The sequence below is a fragment of the Anser brachyrhynchus genome (assembly GCF_964034855.1).
Source record: "Anser brachyrhynchus genome assembly, chromosome: 10".
Taxonomy (NCBI): domain Eukaryota; kingdom Metazoa; phylum Chordata; class Aves; order Anseriformes; family Anatidae; genus Anser; species Anser brachyrhynchus.
Window position 1 is genome coordinate 4,279,784 of NC_137705.1, and position 16,364 is coordinate 4,296,147.

The window sequence follows — 16,364 nt, forward strand, 5'->3', positions numbered from 1 at the left end:
GAAGCCTCAGGTTTTTCTGCCTTTCCTGGTCTCTGTTGTTCCTTTCTGTAGTACTTAGGTACATAAGCCCTGCTCGTTGTCTGCGCTGCTGGTTGGTGCGGTGAGGGTTTGTTGGGTTTTGGTCCTGCTGGAGGGCTGCTGGGTCCTGTAAGCAGCCCTTTTCTAGCCAGGGTTGAGGCCAGTGCTGATCCTGTCTGAACCTGTTTAATAGGAAGACTTTAGGAGCGTCTGCAATGTTTTCTTTTTGCTTGTTTGTGTCTCTCGGCAGAGAATAAGATGCGCTCAGAAATCACCAGTAACATCAAACAGCGACCTCAGAAATCCCAAACTCAAAGCATTTCAGGTCACACCAGCAATTATCCCGCTTGCAAACTCTTACAGGATAGCGTGGAAGCTTGCAGTAGCACAGAGCAATCTGTACCTAACTCTGGTCTTCATTTAATATGAAGCTAGGAACTAATTGTGTGAATCTTGTAGCACAACTCTGGCACACCTATTCTGAAGTCCCCTGTCGCTCCTCGAACAGGGACTGCTGTCCCCAGAGCAGGGACATCAGCTCCTGGCAGCGCAGGAAGCACCGAGGCATGAGAGGTGCACGCCTCTAGGTGAGGAATTGAGAGATAAATTCTTCTTCGTCTGCACACCGAAAAACAAGTCTCCACCACGCCGGTTTATTCTTTCCAGGACCCTGAAAATTTCACGACTTTCTTACACCTCCATTTTTCCCCCAACTCCTTACATTTGGAGTTGTCAAAACTGGTCCAGCTTAAAAGGATGTTCCAGCACCCGGATCACCTCCCTTTACAGAATCATTGTGAGGAGGACTTAAACGGGCAGGTTAAATACGGTTAAATACAGTTACGGTGTGAAAATCCGCATTGTTCTGCTTTCCCTGCTCTGGCAATCCTCCTTTCCTCCCGCCGGCAGGTGAGTCAGAGACGTTCAAGGCGTGTAATGCCGATAGCACTCGCTTAAACGCCGTGAAATTCTCGGTGTAACGCGCGCTCGATAACAGCACATCAAAAGCTTTTAGGAAGCATTAATTGGCCACAGCTACTGGAGCTGGCCGGAGCAGAGGGAGGAGGTCCGGGGTGTCTCATGGACTGCTGTAAGCTCCTCGAGGAAAACGAGCCTGGGAGCTGAATTCGGGCAGAAAATACCCGCGTGGCAAGGAGCAGGCTGGTGTGCTGCAGGAACAGCGCGCTGCTGCCCGGCTGAGAGGAACAGGAATGAATAAACGTGTGTCTGCTCAGCCCCGAAATGCGGTCCTGGGGCTTGAAGCGGACTTTGCAGGAGGAATTTTCAGTGTTTGCGTGTGTGTTTTGGGAGAGATTAAAGCCTGGAGCGGCGCATGGAGCCACTGAGGTTTTAATTCTACCTTCCTCTGCACGCTAATAGCTAATACGTATAATCTATTACATATAATCATATACATTAGATTTTAAACGGGCTGTAGGGGTGTTCTGCGTGGCAGGTTAATGGGGTGGTGGGTTTACAAGCATGACCTGCACCAAGCTGTCCCTGATGGGGGTTTCCCACATCCCACCCACCCCGTCTGTCCTTCGGGTGGGTCCGGCAGCGGGCGGGCTGCACCCCGCTCACCACGTGCCTTAATTCCCAGGGTGGCTTGTAAAATTGAGCAAGAAAAACACAGTTCTCGGTTAAATTCATTTCTTTCCGATGCGAGAAGGACAAAATTAGAGTCAGGAGGAACCCTGCGTGCCACTGAGGGGTGGCACATGGTGACTGGACACAGCCTGGTCAGGGCTCGATGCTGCTGCTGCTGTCGGAGAGGGTTGATTTTTTTTTTTTACCATCCTGATTTGTCCCAGATGTGATGAGATGTTAGTACCTTGCTGGGTACTAACTGGGGTGGAACTAGCGCGGGGAGGAGACGGGGCCGCCCTGCTCCAGCCCCAGCTCTGCTGCTGGGAGATGCTCGTGGGCCACGGAGGGAGAAGATGCATTCGGCTCCAGGGCATCTTCCAAAACTTAAAATTTTCTTGCGTTTGCGCATGCCACATGACTGTGGGAACCCTCTGAAACCTCCACATCTCAGCGCACAGGGAAAGGTTTTGGCATTTGCCAAGGGCTAGGGCCGCATCCAGCCATTGCAAGCGAGAGGGGCTGCACCAGCATCGGGGCTCCGTGACGGCAGCGGGAGGCAGCCGGCGGGGTGCCAGGGCTCGGGGGCAGCCCTCGCAGTGCCCTGTGGTGGCTGCCTCCGCCTCCGTGCTGCTCCCACCCAGCTGGGCCCTTCTGCTCGGGGTTCACAGCACGGAGAGGAGCCTGGGATCAGTGGCTGTGGCCTGGGGACAGCCCCGCCGGCCACCCTCGATGGTCACCGTGCCGGCCCTTACGCTCCTTTCCTGCCTCGTTTGCCCCCCAGCGCAGCACCGGCCTCAGGACCCCTAAGGGCACATCCACCCACTCGCCTTCGTCCTGTAATGATGCCAGGCGGCGCTTCCCTCCCGTGCCAAGCTATAAATCCTGCAGATTTACATGCCACGAGGCTTCATAAATCAAAAGCGTCAGCGAAAGGCGATGAGTTGGAACAGCGGGGAGGCGCCCGGAGTTCCCCTGCCCGCGGAGCTGGGAGGGGGCCGGGGCAGGCAGGAGCTGTGTGCACGGTTTGGAGCCAGCAGAGCAGTGTTCGTGGGCACTGCTGGCACCCGGCGAGCCCTCTTGTCCAGATCCTGGTGCCCTGAGCAGGGTGTATGGCGCTTACCAAGCCCTCCAGCCAGCGCAGAGAAGTTCCTTGCCTGAAGGGCTGCGGACGAGGGGCCCCTTTCCTCGTGATTTTTGGCCAGTGCAAGCGACGGGCCCTGGGAGCCTTGCAGCACGTCCCGGGCTGCTCTGCCCGAGCGGGAGGCAGAGCTCAGCCCAGCAGCTCTGGTGTGTGCGATCCTGCCATTAAATGGATTTTAAAAAAAATAATAAATACAATAAACAGTGGTGCTCTTACCTCAGGCGATCCATTAGGAGTGTGATTTAGTGCAGGGAGGGCTATAAAGGCAGTTGGTAAATCTTCTGTGCAGCACAAATAACATTCCTGGTGGGGGAAAAGGGCCCCTGATGATGGAGCAGGGAGGGGGCCCCCGGCTCTAATTGTGGCATCCAGGAGAAGGTGATGTAAAATGAAAAACCCAAATCTTCTAAACCTTAGGAAGGGCCTCATCCCCTTAAATTATCAGGCGAAGCCCTCATTCAACGCTACTTTGAAGGAAATCAACTGGCAGTGCTATTCACTGCGACGGAGGGCTCAGCACTGGGCTCCGTGTGATTATGGCACCTTCTGAAGAGCTCTCTTGTATTTCCATTGAAAGCTCCTATTTTTATCCTCCTCCAGTCCCACAGGGTATTTCCAAGCGGGAGGCAGCGCGGAGAACGGCAGATCTTAGCTCTGCTCCGCGCAACGAGGGCTGCAAAAAGAAGAAGGGGCAAGGACTGAAAGAGCTCCCAGCTGGTTTTGGTGCCGCAGCGGGGCACGGGGGTCCCTGGGGGGCTGCCGTGGGGCGGGTGGGACGTGTCCAACCCCGCGGGGCAGAACGTGGCAGTGGGATGGGGACGGCCAACACTGAGGTGCGAAGAGCTTCAAGTCTTGGAGCCTAATGCCCCGTAACACCGTTGCTTTGGTTTGGGAACCAAACACGTTTGGTTTGGTTTGGTTTTGCCCGTGCAGAGCTGGGTGCCGCAAGGCAGCATTTGCCTTGTGCTCGTTCCCTTCTGCAGCCCCGGGTTGCGCTCTCGTACGTGCCCACCTTCCCCAGAGCTGAGCTCGGTGCTGGCACACGCAGCGCGGTCCTGTGCCGGGCGGCAGCAGCCAGCTTTGCTCGAACACGAAATATAAATCAGAGATCAAGTGAGTTACTGTGCCATGCCGCTGCTTGGGCAATGGGGGGCCTTTAAATCAATCAGCCCCCAAATAAATAAATAAGCGTGCAGCAGACATGCTGGAGTGCGTGTCTGATTCCTATCAGAGGCAGTAATTTAAGTCAGACGGCTTCTTTGCGTTACCTGGGCTGCTGGAGTCACAGGAGAGAGAAAGCAAAAAATTTCTCCGAGCTTTCGCTATTGTTGCCAAAGAAACCACCTCATTTGGGTGCCACGTGTGCAGCAAATCCGGTTCCATCCGTCTGGATGCTGAGGGCCGAAGGAAAGGGCGCTGGGGAAGGAGGCCTGCAGAGCACAGCCGCCGCGCCGAGCACGATGCTGGCTGCAGGAGGAAGGGTTGGCGGGGCCGGGGCAGGCCCTGGAGGGCCTCATCCAGCTGCACATCCACACGAGCATCCCCGAGGCTGCGGGGACACCCAGGGGGGCCAAGGATGCTGCTCACCCTCAGGGTGCTGCCCAGGGGAGCAGCTACATGTGAATTGCTCCGAAAAAGCCCTGGAGCTACAGCTTAAAACATCTTATTTCTTTTCCTTTCAGCTCGTGCAGCCACTCGGGAGGGAAGTGTTCAAAGCTTTCACCTTTCTGGGAGGCTGCTGGCTCCGGAGGGCTGCCCCAGGCTGAGGAGCTGCCGTGGGCTCTGGGACATCATCAGCGCCGGCCGAGCACCCTGTGGTGCTTGCAGGCAAGCACAGAGGGCAGGGAGCAGTCGGTGGGTGCCTGGGATGTTGTCCTGCTGCCCGGCGCTGGGGACGGCTCCGACACCAGCCCTGAATTTAGGAGGTCGTTCTCTTTTCCAGGGCAGCTTTCATCGCCCACGGGTGGGAAGGGGCTCCCTGCCCAGCCTGTAAGGCTGGAGGTGCACCGTGCGTTTGGATTTCAGCAGCACTTTGAGATGCCCTGCCCTCGCGTACCTGCTACGAGGCCACCGGCGTGGCATGGCAGGGCTTCCCTTCGCACCATCCGAGCTGTCCGAGGTGGGTCTGGCAGTGTCCTGCCGGGCTGCCGTCAGTGTGCTGGCAGCCTCCTCTTCCCCACGTTCCCCCAGGACCTTAATGAGGCCGAACCTTGGACCAACAAAGCCGATGTTTTCCCAGCACCTCGCGACGGAAGATAAAGTAAATGCAAAGCTGGGACTTTGCCTGCGCTCCCAAAGCTTTAGCCCTGGGCAGCACTGAGCACGGGGAGGTTTCCTTCCAAAGCTCCGTCGTGACCCCAAACAAATAAAGGCCCGTCGGTTGCATCCGGTCAGCACCTAACCCCGTGTCCTCCTGCCTCAGCACGGCCCCTGTAACAACCAGGGCTGTGGGTACAAATTGTGGTGTGCGGAGCGCAGCGGGGCCACCTCTCAGGCCTGCAGCCCCGCTGCTCTCCTCCTGCTGCCCTGCATCCCTGCCCTGTGCCGCCGCGTAAATCCTTCCTCGCAAATCATTGACCCGAGAGGTCATAAAAGTTCCTTTACGGTCTGTCAAGACAAACTAGATTCTTTACGTGCACCCTAAGTCAGCACAGTAAAACTTTTATGATGTTTTTAATAACAAGAGCTACTGCACATGAACAGCAACTAATTTTTAAGGCCCCGGTATTTCAGCTGAGATGGGTTTTTTCCCCCTCTGAGCTGGAAAAACACTTAGGTCAGTGCTTTCAGAAGTCCATGTCTGAAGCTAACTTCTTTGCCAGAACTTCTGCAAACACCGAGCACCCTCGGAAAGCAACTTCCGAAAACCAGGCCGCGTGTCTGGGAGCATCTGTGCAAACAGAAATGTTGAGCTCCGGGTTCCCGTCTTAAAAACATTCGGGACTCGATCTGTCCTGTGATGTTAGGACTTTAAGTCTTTGCAAAAGGAAATCCTTGTGCAGTCGCGAAGTTGTTGTAGGGGCTCAGCGTGTGTTTATTTAGTAAGGCAGTTGGTGCAGGTGAGCAGCAAGCCTGCCTGCTGCGGAGCGGGGCGCGGACGGCCGGACCTCCCGGGGCACGCCGGCACCCGCCGCCGCCAGCCCTGCCGAGGCTGGGCTTTGCAGAGCAGGGGGAATTAATCTGGCTGCTCGGAGAGGTGCTGCTTCAGTGGCTGGGTTGGCTCCTGGCAGAGCAGAGCCCGTGGGATTTGCTGACCTGGCCAGGGGGAGTTGTTTGTGCTTTGGGCACGTCGGCGTGAAGCCAAGCGAGGGCGGCCAGCACGGCTTCCCAGCGTCGAGAGCAGCAGGGGACGGGGGACGTGCCGCTCGGGTTTCCTTTGCAGCAGTTCCGTCACCCGTAGATCATCTGCTTATTCTCGGTTTGTTTGTTTTAAAAACCTTTCCGGCAGCAGGTGGGAGGGAAAGCCTTCCCTTGGGTTCAGTCCCTCCCCGTGGGCAGCCAGTGCCTCTTCCAGCCCCGGGGCTTCGGGGTTTTCTGCACGGTGTCGGGAGGGTTTCTTGCTCCAGCACAACGCCAGCTTCAGCCAAATCCCGTGGGCTCAGCCAGCCCCATCACCAGTCCCGTGTGGTTACTGCTGCAGCTCAAATCCCCCCGGGGAGCTCCCCTGCACCCTCAACAAACACGGGGGGTGTCTCAGGGGCAGCGGGGCGCTACCCAGAGCCAGGACCCTGGGATTGGGGGGGATCCTCCTGCTCCCAACCCCGCAGTTTGCTACGAGGTGATGCATTTCTCTGTGCTCAGCCAGGTGCAGCGGGGCTCTGGGGGAGCAGTTTGGGGGCTGCAGCATGGAGCTGCCCCAGGATCCGTGCAGGATTTGACCCTCCCTCCGGTGGGAGCAGCGAGGCTGCCGGCGTGGCGGCTCAGCGCTGCGAAAGCCAGCGAAGGCTGCGAATGCTCAGGGGAGCTGCAGGGAGGAACTGTTGCTGTCGATCTGTTAATTAAGATTAATGTGCTAGCTGATAAGGATGACTCTGCGCCAATTGCTATTATAAGCCAAGATCCTGCGAGGCAGCGAAGGGTGCGCGCCTGCTTCCTCAGCAGCGGGAGGCCCCGGCCGCCGCGCCTGGGGCTCGCAGCACAGAAAGGGGCCCTGGGCAGCAGAAAGAGGGGCGCTGCAGTAAAAAGGGGGGGTGTTGCAGTAAAAAAGGGGATGCTGCAGCAGAAAGCAGGGTGCTGAGCTGCTCTCCCAGCGCTTCAGTGCCTGCTGAGCTCCCTCTCTGCTGGCGGGGTGCTCGGGGGCTTGCTCGGGTGCTGTCGTGGCAGAACAGAGTCTATATTTTTGGATGGCGTCAAGGCAGAGCTTTGTATCCTCCTGCCCCAAGGAGCAGAGGGGAAAGGAGGTATGACATTTAAGGTGTGTGTGCGTGTTCCTGCCCTCTACCCCGGGTGTCTCGGGCTGGATGTGCCCCTGCAGGGAGGCGCCGTGGCTCAGGGTTGTTCAGCGCTGCCGTGACTGCCAGTGGTGCATCCCCGAGCTCTGGTTCTGGGCTTGCCGAGGAGCTCACTCTGGAGTCCCTTACCCACTGCTCTGGCTTAACAGCCCTCTTCTCCTTGTTTTCTGTGTCTGGCAGCGGCTGAATTCAGGGCTGGAAGCTTGTGTAGTCCCCAGCCACCCTGAGCCAACGCCAGCACAGTTGTTAGAGCCCCTGACTGACGTTTTTGCACAGCCTGGGTTTATTAACAGAAGGTAAAATTAGCGGAGGGCTGCCCGGATCCCAGCTGGGTTCCTCCCAGCACTGTCCTGGTGTTCCCCACAGAAACCCCTGGCACCAGCCCTAATGAGGAAGTGCTAATTAACCTGGAGCCTCCCCACCACCTGTAAAATTTAAGGGGGTATAAGGAAAAGCTATTTTCCTTTTTATTTTTTTTATTTTTTTGTGGATTTAGGAACGTGATCTGCTCCTGGAGCCTTGCTGGAGCTGAGTGCTCCCCCGCACCACCCCATGACCAGCTTCCCCATGTGGGTGCTGCTGGGCAGCCCCATCCCAAGGCGCCGCGCCGCTCCCCAGCTTCGAAGCCGAGCTGAAGCCCTCTCGACCTCCGTGGCCGAAGTCGAGTTCAGCGCAAATTCATCCCAGTCCCACATGCGGAATTAGATAACCTTATCACCGCATCCTGCACAGATCAGTAACTCTGCATGGCTGTCAGCTCCTTTCAGCCAGCCGTAATTGCCTAGCAACGTCGCGCTGTCTCTTTGGAGGCAGCCTAATTCGGTTTCTGGTCATCCATACCAGAGCCCCGCGCAGGCATCTGGCAAAGCTGGGGGCAGACGGGCACGGAGAGCGGCCGGAGCAGCGGGCACCGTGATGGGCAGGCAGCTCTAAGGTCTTCCTGAGCAGTCTGAGATCCTGGTTAAGCTGTATCCCCGCGGCTGTGCCACCATTTATCCATTTATTCCAAGGAATAAAATGGGATTTAGGCAAGGGCAGGCATCTGGCGTTGTGCCTCCCTGCCCAAACCCGACCCGCAGCGAGCGACGCCAGCTGTGGAGGGGTTTACCCGTATCTGCCGCTGCGTCTGGAGGTGCCTTACAGCAAGGGCCAGCAGCAGGCCTGGTGCTGGGAACTGTCAGCGGAAAGTCTGAGCACCGCTGTGTTGTGGGGCAGCCTTGGCTCAGGACGGGTTACAAAACCTTCCTTCTGGCATTTACTGACCAGCGAGCGTTTGGCTGCTGGATCTGAACCCTGGCCTTCAGCTGTGTTCCCATGTAGAAACCACGCGTAAGAAGCAGTGAGTCTCTTTAAGATAAATTAAATGCTAATGCTGATTTAGGAAGGGTTTATGGGAGGTAGCCCGTGGCTCGGGCTGGCAATGCAGAGGTGGAAAACCGAGGCTGGGTGAAGGAACAGGGGCCACAGCTGCTGTCCTGGCCCCCTCCCTGCGGTGTTGGGAAATGGGTGCCTGGTGCTGCAGGGTGCTGAGCTTCTCCTAACAGTGCCAAGCACTGCCCAGCTCCCTGGGGGTCGGCTGGAGCTGAGCGTGAGTGTCTTATGGTGCTGGGGATGTTAAAATGTAAGTACAGGTAATTTCATGTAGATAGGTGAGAGCCCTGCACTGCCACGGAAATGCCGCTGTTGAGCTCGATGATTTCCGCTGGGGATGGCTGGGCTCGTGCTGCAGACTTCTGCAGGTCTGAGATTTCCCCAGAGCTGTTGGAGCCGCAGGTTCGGAGCCAGCCTCCCACCCAGCCCAGCCGTGCCCGTGAGTTTAAACCCGGACCCAGACACCAGGTCTTGGTGGGGGGCAGTGGTGGAGGCTTTTTCTTTGGGCTCATCCCAAACTGAGACCTCCAACCCCACCGGCGCAGCTGCCGCGGTTCGGTCTCGTTGCACCGGGCTCCTGCCCTGCCCCGGACCCTCACGGAGCACCCGGGGGGCATGGGGCCGGTTTTAGATCTCACCATCACAGCCTCGCCTTCAAGAATTACTACTACTATTATTTCCAAGGAAACAAGGACTCACGCTCGTATCTTTTATGTGATTTCTCACATCCGGAGGTTTTCACGTGACTTTGCTGCCTATTTTTAGCTCCTCAAACATCTCTGCCAGGATGAAAGCTTTAAAGAAAACCCACCCTCGAAACTGATGAAGCGGGCATTTGCGTTAATGCTAAATTTGTGACTGCAGCCCCCCCCCCGGTCCCTAAACAAACGTGCCCATGGACAGAAAGCGCAAAGCAAGGCTGCAGCTGACTGTTGCCTTGTTTGCTCTCACCTCCTCCAGGTCCTCCTACAAGACATGTAAGAGCCTCCTACCCCCATTTCGCAGGTGAAGTGTTAGTCTAACAGGAACAGCAAGGCGGGGTTTCCCCCAGAGCTGCTCTCTGGTGGGTTCGTGGGAGGAGAAGAGCCCCAGCCCCGCTGGCTGCAGCGCTCCTGCCTCCCTCCTGCCCCTTCGGGCACCCACGGGCTCGGCTGACGAAGCCCAGATATCCGTGCCCTGCAGAAGTCCGGTCTCCTCTGTTGCATGCCGTGCAGCTGGCAGGATGCATCCCTAATCACCTTGCTGAGCCAGGCCTGCAGGGGCCATGCTTTGGGCCAGCGGTCCCCAGATCCTCCTGGCTCGAGCAGTTGCCTCCAGCTATTAGAGCGAGTGGAAAACTCGTTCCCGTTTGCACAAACTTTCAGTTCTGCTTTTGTCAAATTCGGCTTTGTTAACGCTTTCTGAGCTGCCTCCTCAATTACCGCAGTTGGCAGTGAAACGTCGGGACAGCCTTCCGGGTGCGGGAACCTTCCCGATGCCTCTCGCCGCCACCAAACGGGGCTGGGCGCGTGGCACTGACGCCCTCCCCGCTGCCACACAGCTACACACAGCTGGCGCAGCCCCGCCGCGAATATGGCAAATTTATCCCAGATGAGTCAGGGCTAAATTTGCTCTCCTTTCGCAAGCTCGTCCCCGCCACACGCAGCCCGTGGCTGCGGACAGCTGCCGCTGCGGGGCTTCATCCGAAAAATCACGTCCGCGCCGTGCCCCAGGCTGGGAGCCCCAGGGGGACCCCGGTGCTGGGGGGCGCGGGGGCATTCGGCAGCCAGGTGGGGGCTGCAGGGACCCAGGGGAGAGGATGGGGCTGCTGCAGCAGCAGGTGGAGGATTTGTGGGGCCTCTCGGTGTCTGCTTTGCTTTTAAACAGCGGTCCCCAGGGCGGAGTGCTTCTGGCAGGCAGCTCCGCGGGCTGAGGCTGAGCACAGCGGCACCCACCTGCCTCCAGCGTCTCGTTAGCGGTGCTGCTGATAAATGTGCTCCGGGCAGTCCCTGCCGAGCCCTGTCTCTGTCTCATTGCCTTTCTGCTCAGGCCATCGGGTGGTGGGAGCTGTCTTCATCGTGGGGGGCCTGGGGTCCCCCACCCCCTTGATCGGGGCCAGCCCCTCACAGGGAAAGGGCAGCCCTATTATCCGGGCCCTGTGGATGGATTTACCTTTTCACTCCAAAGTTACGAAGCTGTGGAGACCCCGTGGCCCCATGCCACGCGCTGCCCTGCCGAGGTGACAGCTAATTGAGACGTGACAGCCGGCAAAACAAACCCAGCCGTGCCTCGGTGCGGCTGGCAGAACTGGGTAACAGCTGGAGTCCTGTGGCTGTGGGAGGCTCCGGGGAGCTGTGTTCCAACCAGGGGAGGCCGTAAATCCTCACGAGGCACCTGATCCACAGGGAGACGTGCTGAGGGACCGCTGTGTGACTGCCCCTGTCCGCCCGAGCACCCGTGCACGCAGCAGCCCCCGCCGTGTGCTGCTCCCACCCCGCGGCGTGCTGTCGTGGTGCCACCGGCGACAAACGAGCCCCATCGTGGCACTTGTCCTTCTGCAATCCCCGGGGACCCCGTGCTGTGCCGGCAGCTGCTGCAGCCCCATGAGGCGGTGGCCGAGGTGCACGGCATGTCTCGCAGCGCTCGGTCCTGTGTTTGTGTCTGTGCACATGTGTGCCTGTGCACGTGGTGCCTGCAAGAGCTCTTCACTGGGTCCTGCTCTTAAAATACGTTTCTGTGCTTTGGGAGGGTGCTGAGAGCACACCACAGCGTCCCTGCCAAGAAGAAGCCCGAAGTCATGGTCTCTTGGGTTGGGAGATGGCATCTTCTGCGGCTGGGCCTCGAGGTCTCCTGCACCGCACCCCTTTTGCCAGGTCTGCATGGGATGGGCTGGCCCAGCCTGCTTTGGTTTTATGGTCGGAAAAGCAGAGATAAGCAGCAAAACACTATGGCAATGAGACGCACACCTGTTGCTCTGTTTTAATCCTTCCACCTCCTATTTGACCCGTCTTTCCTTCCTGGAGGGGAGCACAAGTGACCCATGGAGAGGAGGTCAGTGAGTGCAAAACCCCCTGCACAGCCCCCCCGTGCCCTGTGGGTGAGAAACAGCAGAAGGCATGCGGGGATTTGGGGTTGTTACCTCCAGCGTCCATCCAGCTGGAAACCTGCCTTGGGGTGAAATCCCTGCGGCGCCCAGGTGTCACAGACCTCTGGCTGTGCCCAGGACTGACGCGTGGGACTCGTTTCACCCCAGCCCTCTCGGTGTGGGTGCCCCGTCCCGGGGCTGGCAGCTCGGCGGGGTGCTCGGGGCAGCCCCGCAGATCCCGGTCGTGGGCTCAGCATGGCTGGGAGCTGCCTGCGGCGATGCTGGGCAAAGCGAGTGCTCCCACCCCGGGGCCTGGCCCGGCATCTGGAGGATGCTGAGAACTCGGGGACGTATCCAGTCATCTGAGCCGTTTAATTCTATTACTCGCAAGCTTTGAATAGCTGGTTTAAACACCCTTGACCTTCTGCTACAGAGCAGATCAAAGCAAATCTCTCTGCAGTGATACGCTTTATCTGATTCAAAAGGGAAGCATCCAATGAACTGCTTGTTTTGAAAACATTATTTTACGTTGTGCCCTATTAAATTGTTGACATGTCGCCCTCCAGCTATTTGGCATTAGTTATACTCAAAAGTTATCTACAGCATTAATCTAATTTTGCCTTTCCTCATCTTTATTCCTTGTTCTCCATATTACATTGTATAACAAATCTGTTCAAGGCCCAAATTGTTTCAAGACGGAGCTTGATAAGCCAGTGGAGAGGCCTGCAGAGCGGCATGGGACACGGGCTCCACGTCACAGGCTCCAGGATACCTGGTGGGAAAGGGCCCCCTGTTTGTCTGAACTTTCCTTTTTCCTCTTACGGGCCTGGGCTTGTCCTGGTCCTGAGCTGGACCATGAGGGATTTGAGGCTTGTACCACTGATGTATATACGAATTTGGGGGCTGGTTTTCACCCAGATGGGGCACAGTGAGTGCTGGAGCCCTGTGAGTGCCACAGGACAGCTATAGGCCTTCTACACATTTCAACAACCCCCCTGGGGCTGTGAGGTTTGGGGTTATTGGTGGTAGTTTTCCCCTCATCTGCTCTTTTCCTGAAGCCTGTAAGTGCTGCGGCCTTTCTCTACTGCTCTGAGCGTGCTGGAGATGTTTTTGGTGTGTGAGGTATGGACCCCCAGCCTCGGTTGCTATTGCCTGGCTGCAGTAGCTGCAGGGCTGGGTCAACAGCTGCCCTGAGCCCTCCAGTCCTACTCTTCAGTGACATTTTTGGGGGTTTCTTCTGAAGAAACTGTTTCTTAAGCAAGTGCTGGATCCAAATTGGCATCTTTTTTTTTTTTTTTGGCGTGAACCCATTAAACCATCGACAGGGAGAAAGAAGTGTTAGTGCCTTGCAGCCATCAAACCTCCGGAGCGGAGGGAGGGCCCTTTGCTGCCACCCCTCCGAGCTGCTCCGGGCCTCGGGGGGTTTTTGTCGTGTACGGAGTCATATTTGTTGTGTGCTCCTGTGTGATCCACTGCAGGATCTGGTGGACAGTTTGGGAGCAGCGAGGTTTGCTGTGCCAGAAGCATGCTCTCGCTCACTCCCTCGGTGGATGCTCTCACTCTTTGTTTGTGTTGCAATAGTGTCCAGATTGGAACCAGGTGAAAAAAAGTGCTCACAAAGCTCTCGGTGAAAAAAAAGGCTTGATTTAAAAAGTGTTTCATTTTGAGAAGGGGAAGAAAGCCTAAACAATCAGCGTTGTTAAAATTTTCCATCACTATCTTTTTTATGCAATGCCATTTCTTTCAGTGCGTACCAAACCCCTGGCTTTCAACAGCAGTATGGGGCTCCTGGGAAACAGTTTTCATTAGGAGAGCATGGAAAAGCCCCACAGAAACGGACCAGAGGTTTACAAAATGGAAACAACACTTCTCAAGAAGTCTTTTTTTCCAAGTTTGTAGTCCTTTCTGGTGGGATTAGAGTGGATCTGCTTTGTGCTGTTCCCTGCATGAGTGGAACATGCAGCAACGGAGTCGTCGTCCCCAAAGAGCCGCAACCGATAGCATCTGTGCATGCAAGTCCCCACATGACAACCCGCTGACTCTGTCAATCCCTTCCAGAGCTTTAGACAAGCATTTGAGCAATTTTCCTAAGACTGAAATATAGATTTATACCTTCTGTTGCTATTAAATTGTCTCATGCATAAAAAAAATAACCCATGACAAGATAAGGAGACTCAAGTTTTTCTAAAACCTTTCTGTGATTTGAAAAACTGACTGAAACCACGACAAACTGAACACGTTTAGCACCATCTCATCTCCTTTTGACATGTCAGCGGTTGAAAATATAGATGTAATTAAAAGGATTTGCAAAGCTGCTCTTATGCTACAGAGGCTTTTATATGATTTTTATAACGAACTTTGGTATTTGTAATATCGCACCCGGAATCCAAATAAATGTTTGTGGTTTGTCTCTTTTCAGCCCCCAGTATGTTGACTTTGGCCAAACATATTTATCTGTGCAATGCTGGCTATAAAAATGAAAGAAGCAAATGAACAAATACATAGCAAAGCAGAGTAGTCCGTGAGGGAGGTGGGTCCATCTACAGTTCGTAATTTTGAACTAGGGGTGGGGTGGTAATCCACATATATTGCACATAAACAATGTCATTTACCACCACGGTCTGGATCTACAAGGGTTTATAAGGCCTGAAAGCTACAGATAAGCATTTAGTAGGATTTACTGAAGAGCTTTAAATGAGACTCTCAGCTCCTCCTGACTTTCAACAGGACTTAAGTACCTTTTGTGAGTCTCGCTAAATTTTTATCTGAACATTCAGAGGTCTAAATACCTTTTGAAAATCTAGCAGGCCCTCCCCTATTACCATACACACCAAAGTATGATAGCCCGAAGGATGGTGGCAGGATTCCGACCAGCAAAACCAAAAGTGCTTCTTCCCACAGTGTGTCCTCTCTGTGTGGAAATCACTGCCGCTAGGCTTTGAGGATGGTAAAATTTCAAATGAGTCCTAAAACAATGCCTTTCATTCAGGAAAGAAAACTGCACCAACTTCCAGAAGCACCACAGTGGTGCTCACAGTGACGGAAAGCTTTGGGCTGCTCAGCACCAGGGTTCCCTGGGGAAATCCCACCGTATGCTTGCTCCGTGCTCTGCTGCCGGACCCTGCCGGAGACGGGACACTGGGTTACTGGGGTTACTGCTCCTCCTCGTCTGGAGAGGACAGACACCGGGAGGTAACTTTGAACAGATTCCTGTGTGACCCTGTTTCCTCATGGGAAAGAACAGCACAAGGCTGCCTATACATCTGCTTTTTTAAAGATAAAATCCTTCCTCTGACGTTAAGGGGAAAAAAAATGATGCAGCAGAGACGAGGATGAAGTTCAGTTCCAAAACTAACACACAAACAAACAATTAAAAACAAATAACCCCCCCAAACCCAGAAGCTATAGATCATAAGGAGCTGGATCCCCACGTGGCTATTAAACGTGACGGTTCAGATGGTCTCCAGCTCCCCGGGTCTCCCTACACAGCGGAGTGCCAGAAAGCGAGGAGATGCGCGGTAGGGATGGTTCTCCACTCCTCACACTGTCTGTGTTGAGATGATCCATTGCTCTGCTCATGAAGTCTGTCCAAACAGCACCGGCTCAAAGTCTGGCAATTCCTCTACCTGTGGGCTTAGAGGGTTTCCTGAAGGGTTTGCTGGAGCACATCCCCGTAGCAGGGAGCGGCGCAGAGTTTGGGCTCTTACCAGGCTGTGCAAGCAGCCAGCTGCAGGGCTTTTTGGGGAAAAAAAAAAAAAAAGAAAAAGAAAAAGAAAAAGAAAAGGATTGTGGTAGAGTGCCTGGTTGATTTAGAAGTAAATCTTAGGAAGCGAGAGCAGAGTGCAGCTCCTTACATCTAGCTTTAAAACTAATTGATCGCCTTCCCCAAGCACACAGACCTGTCTTTATTTTGAGTCCTTAAGGAAAGGTTCCCTCAAAGTCACCAGAGACGAATAATCCTTCAGGAGTCACTGCTGACATGGAATTATATTTTCAGTCATTTTTCAGTTGTGTGCGTCTACATCCTGTCACATTAGTTTGCTAACACTTGCAATGTAACAATGAGACAAACAGAGCATTGTGCTGGTCCAAGCCAAACATTCATCTCTGCTTGGCACCGGTTCAACAGGCCTGTCAAAACTCCTTGCGAGCTGGCCAAAGCTCATTAACAGTGGTTGGATGCATATTTAGCATGGAAAAGAGCTTTACCAAGGGCTCTTGGTAATGTGGGGACTGAGCGGGGAGGAAAGAGTGGGGACATACTCCTTGCAGAGTATTTGTACCCAAAGCCGAAGTAAAGGGAAAATGTAAGTATCTGTGGAGTGAACATGTTTCAAGGCAGTGCTTTGTGTGGAGTAGAAGTGAGTTGCAAAATCCCTGGGCCCAACGCCAATCCTAAAGCTGTCTCAGAAGAGGCATCGATGTTATCACTCCTCGATGTGCACGCACGTAGGAGCTTGGTCTCCCTGGAACGGGAGCGGATCTGCTGACTCCGACTTTCCTTCCCAGCCCGCCTGTGGTGGGCTGACAGAGGTTTGGCTGCAGCCATCTCCCACTCCCACTACCCTGGGTTCACTGAAGTCAACGCAAGGATCTGATTTTTGGGTCTCGCACGAGCTCTGGTGAAGCATCCTGGGGTGCTGGCTCGGCACGAGCTCAGCCCCCGGCAGCCTCCCGTACCTGTTGGGGCTGGTGAGGCACTTCCCCAGGAGTGAGGTCATTACGGAGC

At 55.3% G+C, this 16,364-nt stretch overlaps 1 long non-coding RNA gene across 1 annotated transcript; it reads left to right on the top strand.

The window, feature by feature from the left end:
• The first annotated feature begins 1,090 nt into the window (after positions 1-1,090).
• Positions 1,091-15,417, top strand: LOC308200754. The gene is made up of 2 exons (XR_013955780.1): positions 1,091-7,163; positions 7,697-15,417. It is a non-coding gene; the product is annotated as an uncharacterized lncRNA (long non-coding RNA).
• The last annotated feature ends 947 nt before the right edge of the window (positions 15,418-16,364 follow it).